Raw genomic sequence first — 12,308 nt, 5'->3', positions numbered from 1 at the left:
AGAGAAGGAGGAACCTAACATTCAATCATCCAATCTTGCATCAATCTTCAAGAATTAAAGAACCCAATCACAAGTTCTTCATCTAAGAGGTAAGGTTCTATACATTAGACTTTAATTTCGTGTTTGGGGTATAAGATGGGTTATTGAGGTATGATTCTTGGGGGGTAACAGTATTATGTATACATGCATTTACAAATAAGGTTTGTGGGAAGATTGTTGAACATAAATAAGTAAAGATTGGGTTGGGGAATGAAGGAAATCTTGTAAAAGAGATTTCAAATCAAGATGCACAACTAGTATTTTATAAAATGGTCAAATGAGCTGAAACTATGAATACCTTGCTAATTTGTGTTCAATTTTGTTATCTCTCAAAGTAGATTGGGATTGCTAGAATTTTCGGAACGTTGTAGTAACTTAAGTAAAGCTCAAACAAGGTATGTATGGTTAAAACCCCGTCTTTTAGAAATTGAGCTTCATCGGTGATTGTGTGAATATGGTAAGATTAAAGTTGAATTGTTGCATCGATTGTTATTTCACATGAATTGGTATCGTAACCTTATATGCGTCAAAGATGTGTCTCAATGTGATCAGCGTGCTATCTTGATAACTTGAAAGGGGCAAAAGATATGAATTATATATTGAAATGCTTAGACCTTAAATTTAGATTGAAGTTGCATTGTTGTGCCATCTATGTGAAGTCTCATCTATGCTTGCAATTTAAATTACTCTTATGTGTACCTATTTTCCTAAATTACAAATCTAGCATTAAAATTGGGAATGATGTGAGATGTGGCCTAATGCCAAATATATGATGTGATGGTTGTGGCCCCAAGTGCCTATTAAATGATTTATGGGAAACAAAGATTGAAATGAGATCATTGATGGAAAAGGGAAACGCCTTGGTAAGGTGGCCTAGCCGATCGTGTCGAGGCGACCGCCGATCGGGTCGAGATCAGACTTCGCTCAAGTTAGTGACAGGCATTGGAATTAAAATAGAAATAATGATGTTCGGAAAGGATGTATAAAACTTGTATATCTTAAATTATGAACAAAGATGCTAATGGAAATGAAATAGAAATCGTTAAAGACTTGTTTCTAGAATTTGATTAATGATGTATATTTCCTCTTTATTCAAAGATTGGGTTGTATGTATGAAACCTATCAGGCTTGCTCAGTCGAGTTTTCTCGGTTGAGCGCCGGTCGCGCTCCTCGGATTTTGGGGCGTGACATCATCTCATTTCGTACTCCTTTCACATCTTTTCAATTCATTGGCACTAGTGGCCACAATTGTAATATCATTCTCAGCACTTGTTCGTATCTCATATTTCATGCTCACCCTTTTCACTTTCGAACATCATTATCATTATCAACAACAAAGCATTTTGAACACACATTGAATATATATATATATATATATATATATATATATATATATATATATATATATATATATTAAAACATGTTATGTATTGTATATATATTTGTGGATCGGGTTGCGCGCCGCAACGGAGAAGACATTTATTACTCTGTTTACTTGTTATTAGTGTATCCATGTTGAACTGAGGTTGAGCATAGGTGTTATTCTAGGGACCTCTGTTATGTGTTTTCAGTAACGGTTTTATGCTAATTTCTTGTTTATCCACTATTTTTGCTATTGATTCATTTATATTCGCACAGGTTCATAGTAGGTGCCTTCTTATAGCCTCTTTCACTAATTTGTCGAGGTTAGGCTTGGCACGTACAGAGTACATGGGTCGGTTGTACTCATGCTACACTTCTACACTTCTTGTGCATATTCTAGTGTAGCTCCCAGCAGCAACTAGCGGACGCTCGCTCGAATTAACTTTCTTTCACAAAGACTTGAGGTATAGCTGCACGGAGATCATAGCCCTAGAGTCCCCTTCCTCATCTAGTTCTACTATTTGTTTAATTTCAAACAGTTTTATTTTCATTCAGACATTTGGTTGTAGCTCTTCTAGTATGCTCGTGTACTTGTGACACCAAATTCCGGGATTGATTAGTCAGTGTTTGGAATTATTTTATCTATTTTTGAACTTCTATAGCTTTATTTACCATTAAAATGCTTACAAATTGTTTTAAAATAATTAGTTGTGTACTAATGTTAGCTTGCCTAGAAAGTGGACGTTAAGCGCCATCACAGTCCGGCAATAAGGATTTCGGATCGTGACAATATACAGTGAGATCGAAAAGTCTTGTGATGTTTTGGCTTTCAAGTAGTGTATTTTATAATGTATAGTAGTATATAATGTTGTATAATAGTGTATACACTCACACCATTACACAAATAAAGATAGAAGCTGTCTGATAATCCATCAACTGGTGAACGCTTCCCTCTCCATTCTTCCCTGTATGTGAGGAGACAAACTCATAAGGGAAAAAGAAGAATAGCGAAAATACTTTGGATAGCAAATTAAAGATTGTTGTATTTTTCCATTCTTGAAGTTAGTGATTTGTATTGTGGTAGTCAAATTTGTTTGAGGTTAAAAAAGATGGTGGGTTTTAGAGAAAATAGACTTGGTCTTACTTTTTTGCCCTACTAGTTGAAACCTTATAAGTCTGGCTATACTGGTGGTTTATTTTGAGAGAATTACACGTAAGTACAGCTCACACAGCTACATTATAATATAATAGCCTAAATACAACTTTATAAATTTATAGCCCAAAAATATATAATAGGCTAATGCCCGAAGAATAGCTTATTTCACACAATCAGCATTTGATAAAAAAGGTAAATCAGCCACAACACAACTCAAAAAATCTTAAATTTTCTTCTTTCCCAACATCAAAATAGCAATTTTTTTTTGGTTAAAAAGAGAGATCTATATATAGATAACACATACAGAGGGTGGGGGTTCATTAGGCACCCCCGATAACATCACTATTACAAGTAGTAGACATATTACTAGGTTCTACTCCCCTAGTGGGGGTAGTATACACAAAAGTACTAGTTGAACTATAAGGAACTACTACTGCTTGTAGTGGATTTACAAGGGGAGGGGTAGTAGCTTAAAAAACACAGGCATTTACAAGTCTTGTAGAGTCTATTCCCAGGCAGTCAGCTTGGTAGTGATGCATGACAAAAGGTGGTGGACTGGCAAAAAGCTCCAAGCTGCCTCCATTTTGTTGTTGTGCCGCATATTTGGCTAGGCTATCTGCTACATAATTTTGCTCCCTGTATGCGTACTAGATGAGTAAATCATCCATGTAAATAAAACATTAAAAAATTTGTTGCATGTTCGTAATTTTATTGAGAAATCAACAAGGAAATGACTTTATGCATAGATTATTCGAGAAATAGTAAGAAAAACACAACAAAAAAATCAATTTCACTTTTAACTGTACATATACATTACATGTATAATGATGCATAACATTGTATAAACTTGTATAAAGAATATCTAATGATGTATTCCAGAAAAATAAAAATAAAAATATTCATAAAAGAATAAAGTGTCAAACTCCCGTGAAAGTCTCTTATGCACTAAGAATGTATACGCACCCTTATACACTTTTAAAAAAATAACTATATCGCATTATTCATAAATATATGCATTTATACATATTTATACATAATTATACTTAATTATATAATATTGTATAAGCGTATTTAAACACCAATTATATAACATTTACATTAGAAAATACCTTCTATCCACTGCTAAAGCTCCATTTCAATACCAAAATCACCAAAAGAAAGAAGGTTTATTAGGGGGAGTTATTGAAAATTAAAAAGGAGAGAAGATGGAGATGGAAGTTTTTTTTTTAAGGAAGTAAGATAAATATTGAAAATCATCTGAATACAATATCAGAGCAAATCCTTTGCTCAAACAAAATAATGATTCAGTTTTAAGTAGATTCTTTTTTGGCAGAACAAAAACAACATAAAATGGGTAAATAATTATGTCTACCGCTGGGATTCATTCTTCAATGGCATCGCTGATTTTGTTGTCGGCTTCTATACTCGGCTTTTGTTGTTGACTTCGCCGTCGACCTCTTGATTGCCGCTATCGTCGACCTCTTTATTCTAAAAATTGAAGAAAGAGAAGAAAATGGTGAAGAAGACTGTCCAACTCTCTTCTTTACGCTAGGTTAAATGATAAAATTCTTTTTACATAATAATATATACAAAATGGTCCAATGTCGGGTAAATTAAAAATATGAGCTCAATTTGGTCGGGAGAATTTGCCGATTGACATATGATATAATTTTTTTCTTTTATTTTTATCCCACTTGTTAGTTATGTAAAAAAAGTCTTTATCTTAATCATCAACCGACAAACGAATCTCACACCCCCATGACCGTATTATCCTTCCAAAAAAAGTTATTGAAAAAAGGGTATTTTATTTACGGTGAATGTCTATATTTTAGAAAGATTTTAGGATTTGTTATTTGGTGGCTAAGTCACTTTTTTCCTATAAATAGAGGGGTTCTATTCCATTATAATTGTCTCCAAAATCAATAAGAATCATCTCTCTCTACTTTTCTCTGCAATATTCTTTTCTTCTTTTATTGTTTTATAACACGTTATTAGCACGAGACTCTAACCAATTGAGTAGAAGCTTTGAGATTGAGCATAATGATTGTCAATTGTTCCATGAACTTCCTTCATGATTAAATTCTGAATTTAAGGTATGTATTTTACCGTATTTTTCTCTTTTATTCTATAATTTGATTTTAAAATACAAGCAAAGAAACTAAAGTTTGATTACAACTCTAATGGAGTTAGTAAGAAATTATAACCAATCGAAGTGGTAAAATTTCTATGACTTGCCATGATCAAAGTCATGTATGATCGTGAGCACAAGAAGTGAAAACCCGTCCCATTGAATTTGCTTCATTCTCATTCCCTTAAGAGAATGTGATAGCAATATGTGATAAGTCTGAAAGAAGATAAAATTATTACCGTCAAGGTATCAATGGATGTGGACGTGGCAATAGACGAAATTATAATCGTCATCATTGTGATGATTAGAATAATAAGGATTCTCAAAATAATCCTTCAATCTGTGAAAGTAATATTTGTCATCGATTTGACATGAGATTTATAAAGCACATATAGATGATTATGGTCCATTCATGATGTGAATGTGACAACATCTGATTTTTGAATACATATTTATTCTTGGAAGAATATGAACGTGCTAATGGTAGTGAATATAGCACACTTACCACTAGAAGGAGGTTTGAGATGATATAAGAAAATAATATCATTATTATGGCATGAATGGTCATTGGTCACGTACCTATTGCACGCCAAAATATTTTGGTAATATGATTATTAAAGAATAATATTAATGCATGAAACATATCTTGCATATAATTTTGACCATAACCATAATGGTATAACTTTCTCTTTAAAAGAGATATTCACCATATGGATGTTGATGAATATATGGTAGTACCAAATTAATTGAGAGCTCTGGAAGAGCCAATTATTACTTTTTGGAGGAATAAAATTGATTATCAATATTGTGTTGTAGTAAGTCTCAAAGAAACTTAATTGAGTTTCTAAAGTATTCGCGAAAGCGGTTGGTCATACTGAGACTATAAATAAAGGAAAGATTTAATATCTTCTATTACAACAACTTGCATCGAGATAATATGTATGTGAAAAGCTACCCGCTTTATTCTCCAGTTTGTACTACACAAACAAAAGAATACCACAATAAAGTAGAAGTTTATTGATATAAAAACCCATATCATAATAAACTTGGAGTTTATTGATAATTGCACACGTTATGGTGTAAATCTGAAGTTTATCAATATTGATAATTTATTCAGTTGGCATAATTGGTTTAGCCATATCAATTTAAGTATGATGTGCAAAAATAATAGAGATTTCACATGGGTGAATATTAAAGAACTAGAAGGTTCTTTACGAATTCTCTTATATTGCTTGTTCTCATTAATTAATAGACCAACTAAAATTGGGATTGAATCCCATGAATGCTGGAAATATCAAAGGTGAATATGGGCTCGTTCACCTGCCATGTATACCACATAAGATGCATCTATGAGATGGTTACACGTGCGATTATTATTAACTCGCAACATGGTGTTTTGCAAGGTAACTTGCTCAATAATTTAATTTCGAGCATAATTTCTAGATTTTCTATTCAAGAAGTTCATCTTGATAAGTTTGTTTAGCAAAATAATTTATTGAGTGCCTTCACTTAATAGCTAAACTATTGCTTATGAGAACAAAGTTATCTATATCAGTTTGATATAGGTTATATACGAAAGTATATTACATTCTCCCCTCACAAGTGGTTCAGGGTCAGGAACCAAATAATTTCATCTTATTATTATTATTATTGATGTGCGGTGTATATTTTGATTAACACCATAACACACAAGGTGAGTTTCCAAAATTGTTGAAGAAAGTTAGTTTTTCTAACATGAGGGGGAGACATGATAAACAATTGAGAAAAGGTTACGTGGAATGAATGATCATTTGTATATTTAGATCCTCAAATAAGATAATATGAACTTGAAGTTCATGAAAAGATAATTCATTTGCAATATATTGCAAAGCATGCCAGAAGCATTCGCTGACTCAAAGAAAGTAATTATATTCTCATTGCAAATGCTCATATTAAGTCCTAGAAGGACAAAGTCTATGGTATGCTTAAAGCGTATAGACAGATCGGTTTCAAATAAACTTCTTGATAAAGAAGATGAGCAAATGGTCATATTAAAGGAGTCAAGTGATCTAGAAGATCACATGACATAAAACTTCATAACAACTCAGGAGAGATTCAGGTACCTGAAAATATGAATGAAGAGATCTCTATGTTATGTCTTTATGAAAAAATACTGAAACTGATATAAAATGTTCGTCGACGAAATCTATGATAACGCTAAGTATAGATGAGGACCTCAAGTCTGTCGAATACAGACACAAAAATATTGGTCAATGGAAGAGACAAAATTCAAATAGAATTGGTTTCATATATAAGACATGTAATTTTGAACATGTAGTTCAAACACTTGAAAATATAAAGTCAATTATATGTGTAATCAGTTTTTCATATCTTATTTGTCTAGTATGACATGAAAACTTGATATGAATCTAATTAAAGTTATATGACTTATATGACAATTCTTGAAGGATTTAAATCGCTTAAAGCATATAAAATTCTTGGTCATGACGTACTACATCCTAAGTACAATTTGTGCACATTTGTATCTTGCTATAATTATAAGCATGATAATGTGATAGCGAGAATTTTCAAGGTGCAACATAATCATTGGAGTTAATATGGGTGATTTATTCACCAAATCTCTGCCGACGTCAACCTTCAAGAAGCTAGTGCACAAGATTGGATGCGAAGGCTCAAAGATGTGAATTGATGCTCTCATTATAATGGGAGTTAATACGCATTGTACTCTTTTTCCCTTATAAGGTTTTGTCCCACTGGGTTTTCCTTGTAAGGTTTTTAATGAGGCAACCAAAAGGCGTATTTCTAAACATGTGTACTCTTTTTCCTTCTCTAAAATTTTTTTTCCATTGGGTTTTATTTTAGTTAAGGTTTTAACGAGGCACATTATCTGTTGGATAGACATTCAGGGGGAGTGTTATAAACAGTATTTTATTTATGGTGAATGTCTATATTTTAGAGAGATTTTAGGGTTTGTTACTTGGTGGCTAAGTCACTTTTTCTCTATAAATAGAGGGGTTCTATTTCATTGTAATTGACTCCAAATCAATAAGAATCCGCTCTCTCTACTTTTCTCTGCAATATTCTTTTCTTCTTTTATTGTTTTATAACATGTGTTAATTTTAGTTGAGTTGCCATTTGAAAAAAATTTGAAACTTTTTATGTTTAGACTTGGATTATTTACATTGGTAGTGTATAATATGTTTACATTATTACTGTAGTTTTGTGGATTGCAGCAGGTTCCTTATTATCTTTTGCTTTTTGCAAATATATGTTTATTTCCAATAGAGAATTACGTGATAATGTAAAAAGAATTTCACACTGTTTTTGTATACCAATTGCCTGCCAATTAAGAATAGGCAATACACTCTTCATTATATATCTAACTTCACTCATTGTACCGGATTCAATTGATTGCTTTTTTTGGATAATCAATTATTTATCCACCATAGATTTGGAGGTAAGGTTCATGTCCCTCTCCTTCATTGTACTAATTTCTCTTTTATTTATAAAAACAACTACTAGGCACAAGGCCTAGTGGACTTGACTTACAGAAAAAGAAAAAAAAAGAATTTTACATCGTCAATGTATCAAACTTCAACTCTTTCTTTTAAATATAAATATGAGAGAAACAATTGATAATATAACATCGCAAACAAAGTACATAAGCTAATATAACCGATCAAAAAGCAGTGATATTGTAAAAAAAATCATTGCACTAATGTGTATAATTTAATCCAAAAGGAGAGGAATGCTGAAAAAAATCCTTCAAGACCTAACTTTTAAAGGGCCTTTTGCTTTATATTTGTTTTAGTTAAAACATCTAGTAGTAATTTTTTTTTTGTTGAAAGGTAACAAAATCAGGGTTTTTTTAGTTTTTGTGAGATTTTAAAAGATTTGATATAAAAACTTCAAAAAAGAGTTAACTAAATTGTGGACAAAAAAGCATTAAGCAAATATTTTTTGTAAAAACTCATAACTGAAATAAGAACTATAACTATTTAACTTGGAAAAGAACACCACTGTTGATTTGAGTGCCTTTCTGAATTACTTATGAATTTGGTTCTTTACCTTATAACTCTTTAAGAGTAAGCGAGATAAACAGTAAAGTAAACGCATCAATTTTTTATGAAATGTGTAAAAACCACGACCTACCACGTAAGATTTTAACTTCAGTTTTACTAACAAATTAAGCCAAATGTATTGATTACAATACTTGTGAATCAATGCCCTCCAGCTCTCCTACTTCAACTATTTGACTTACAAGTTACTCTAACTTGCAAACTCAAACAATTACTTCAATTCACTAATTATGTAAGACACTTGATTACAACTCGATTTCCTAAAGCACATTCACTAACTGACTCAAGAAGAACACTGACACTAGTAATCGACTTGAGTGTTAAAAAGGTAGTTCCACGGTTGATGTGCAAAAGGATAGTCTCAACAGTCCAAAAAGATAGTATTTAAGGTTTTAAGGCTCAAAGATCTTCTAGCAGTCCTATGTATAGTCAGCTTCTTATTTGATAGGACTCCTACAGCTCCAAGGACTCCACAATTCTTGTGACTCTTGTCTATCACTTATGCAAGCATATCTTCTTGGACAACGACCCTTATCACGTTAGCACTCCTCTTCCAACTAGGGCTTGGAATCTTGGACTTTGGAATTGGGATTTGAAGGACCATTTGGGGTCGGATTTGAGAACTTTTGGTATGTATGAGCTCGTGGGGAGATAAGGAACCCGTTAATGTAAAAATTTTTGAGTTTCGAGAAGTGGGCCCGGGGCTCGGGTTGTGCTAATTTCGGGATTTTTGGTATTTTTCGATTGTTTTCGCTTGGGATTTGTTCCCTTAGCATATTGTGACGTATTCGTTCTGATTTTGACTAAATTCGACGCGAGTGGAGGCCGATTCGAGAGGCAAAGGCGTCGCGGAGTAGTATTTCGCCGGTTTGAGGTAAGTAACCATTGTAAATTTAGAACTGAGAGTACAAACCCCGGTATTTGACTTGATTTGATAAATGTGATGACGCGCATGCTAGGTGACGAGCGTGTGGGCGTGCACCGGTAGGGACTGTGATTTGGTCCGTCCCGCAGTGACTATTAAGCCGTATTTTATTTGGAAATGTTATATTATTCTGGATTTTGGGTCCTTATACTGTATTATGGGCTTTATGCCATGTTTGGGGCCTTGCACCGATCTGTAGCAACCCTTAGGGGCATTTTAACTATTTTCCTCACTTTACTTGTTAAAAACATAGCCTCACTCATGTTTTTTACCTGTTAAATGTTTAAAACTGGTTTTATCATTCTACTCCTATGGTGAGGACTGTTTGGGCTGAGTTCCCTAATTTCTGTTGTGGTGCCCGAGAGGCTATGAGGCTAATGACTGAGAGAGGTTGAGAACCTTATGGTGAGGATATTATATGTATATATTATGGATCGGGCTGCAAGCCGCAACGATACTTATATGGATCGGGCTGCGCGCCGCAGCGATATATATATTGGATCGGGCTGCACGCCGCAGCGATATGACGCTTGGGCTGTAGGAGCCCCTCCGGAGTCTGCACACCCCTAGTCAGCGTAGTCGACTATAAATATATGGATCGGGCTGCACGCCGCAGCGATACTGATATGGATCGGGATGCACACCGCAGCGGTTACTATAATTTCTATGGTTATGAGATTAAATGAGCCGAGTGGTGAGAGTGAGTACCGAGTGACTGAGAGGCTGCCCGAGGGGGCATATTCTGAGTGATCCTTTGCCCGAGGGGCCCTGTTATGATGTTTCCACTGTTTTCACTCTTCATATAAATAAGCCTCTGTTGGATATATTGTCAAATAACTGATTTCAAAGTTTTAAACTGAGATTGATGAAATTATGATAGAACTATTTTTTCAAAGTTATATGTTTTGAACTGCTCGTCACTGCTTTCAGTCCATTATTTACTTTAGTTACTTACTAAGTTTGCGTACTCACATTACTCCCTGCACCTTGTATGCAGATCCAGGTGCCCGAGCGGCCGAGTGAGAGCTTCAGCTATTTTTCTAGCATTTGCCGGGGATTTCGAGGTAGCTGCATGGCGTCCGCAGCCCTGATTTCTCCCTTCTATCTTATTATTTTTCCGCATTCTAGACTATCTATGTAGTAGGTTGTTCAGACTTGTATTAGAGGCTCTAGACTCGTGACACCAGATCAGTATGGGCTGTGTAGTTTCTATGTCTTGTTTTTCCGCATATTTTTTTTGTTGTTTTAAACACTTATTATGATAATTGGTAATTAAACCATGTTAGCAAATGATTTATTAAATGAAAATGGGTTGTGGTTTGATAGTTGGTCTGGCTTGCCTAGTAATGTGATAGGCGCCATCGCGACCGGTATTTGGGGTCATGACAAGTTGGTGTCAAACAAACTCGGACTCGAGTAACTTTGAGAAAAATGTACTGCCTTGTAAGAGCCTTCAACAACGACCTTGAAGACCTGGTTCTTAGAGCATTTTCTCTGGAAAAAAAGTTTTATCATCAAAACCCCAATACTCAACAAATTCCCTCTTTTTGATGATGACAAACTCTTTCGCATAAAACCAGGTAATCATCTCATCACAAATACACTGTGATCCATAGCAAGTACATCAAGTATACAACAAGCACATCAAGCACCCCCAACTCTATCCTTCCCCTTTTGGCATCATCGAAAAGAATAAAAAGATGTTAGACAGCCCAAGCACAGTTAATGCAAGATTCATGACCATTGTGGCTACAGCACAAACTCAAGAATTATCAAGACAAATAAACCATGCTGATAATAAAACCATGTGAGAAGCATAAAAATAGCACAATAGAGTTCATTAGGTAGTGCCAAATTAAGCCCGGGGCCTTGAATAAAAATATTAGAACAAAATATAATGAAATATCCACCTACTCAGAACTAGAATAAGAAAAAAAGAAAGCACCACTAGGTTAACAAAAACAAACTGAAGACAAAGGGTAAAGACCCGAGGGGGTCAAAGATTTCACAAGGGTGGAAATCATTGGGCATGGGCCTCTCTACCCATTCTGAGCTCCTCCCTAAGTTGCTTGGTTTCTTTCCTCAGCTCATCATTCTCTTCTCTAAGCTTATCATTCTCCTCAAGATCCAGCTCCAACCTCTTAGAGAGCTCAGCTGCCCTGCTACTACCAGGTAAGATAGTAGAAGTTGTTGGCCGTCTATGTTACATCTCGAATTTCCGTACGTTAAAGTTTCGTTTTCAGTTAATTGACGTAGACTCGGGAATGAGATTTTCTTGAGATTATCAGCATTTATGCTATTTACAACAAGCAATAAGTAAGTACCGTGAAAGAAAAAGGGTAAACTAATCAAAGAAAATGAGTTTCGTTGAAGATTATCGATTTGTGGTATAATACGGTCCGAGCTATAATACCCGATATTACGGACTAGTACCATACAAGGAATCATAAAACCATGATAGTATGAAGTATAAAGTGTATTAAAAATATGTAGTATTTTAAGTAATTTGAGACAATTCTTAATTATGCGGGCAATTGGTTAATTATTGATTTAATGGGGGATTAACCATATAATTAAGGATTTGTAGATAATTGTAGGTGGGGACAAATCCCATACCCC

The 12,308-nt window shown here is 34.3% G+C and overlaps 1 long non-coding RNA gene across 1 annotated transcript; it reads right to left on the bottom strand.

Annotated features, from left to right (window-relative positions):
* Positions 2,807-4,218, bottom strand: LOC109233833. The gene is made up of 2 exons (XR_002069090.1): positions 3,930-4,218; positions 2,807-3,193 (listed from the first exon to the last, which is right to left on the bottom strand). It is a non-coding gene; the product is annotated as an uncharacterized LOC109233833 (long non-coding RNA).

This window comes from Nicotiana attenuata, chromosome 10 (assembly GCF_001879085.1).
Source record: "Nicotiana attenuata strain UT chromosome 10, NIATTr2, whole genome shotgun sequence".
Classification (NCBI taxonomy): domain Eukaryota; kingdom Viridiplantae; phylum Streptophyta; class Magnoliopsida; order Solanales; family Solanaceae; genus Nicotiana; species Nicotiana attenuata.
This window is presented reverse-complemented; position numbering and strand designations above follow the sequence as displayed.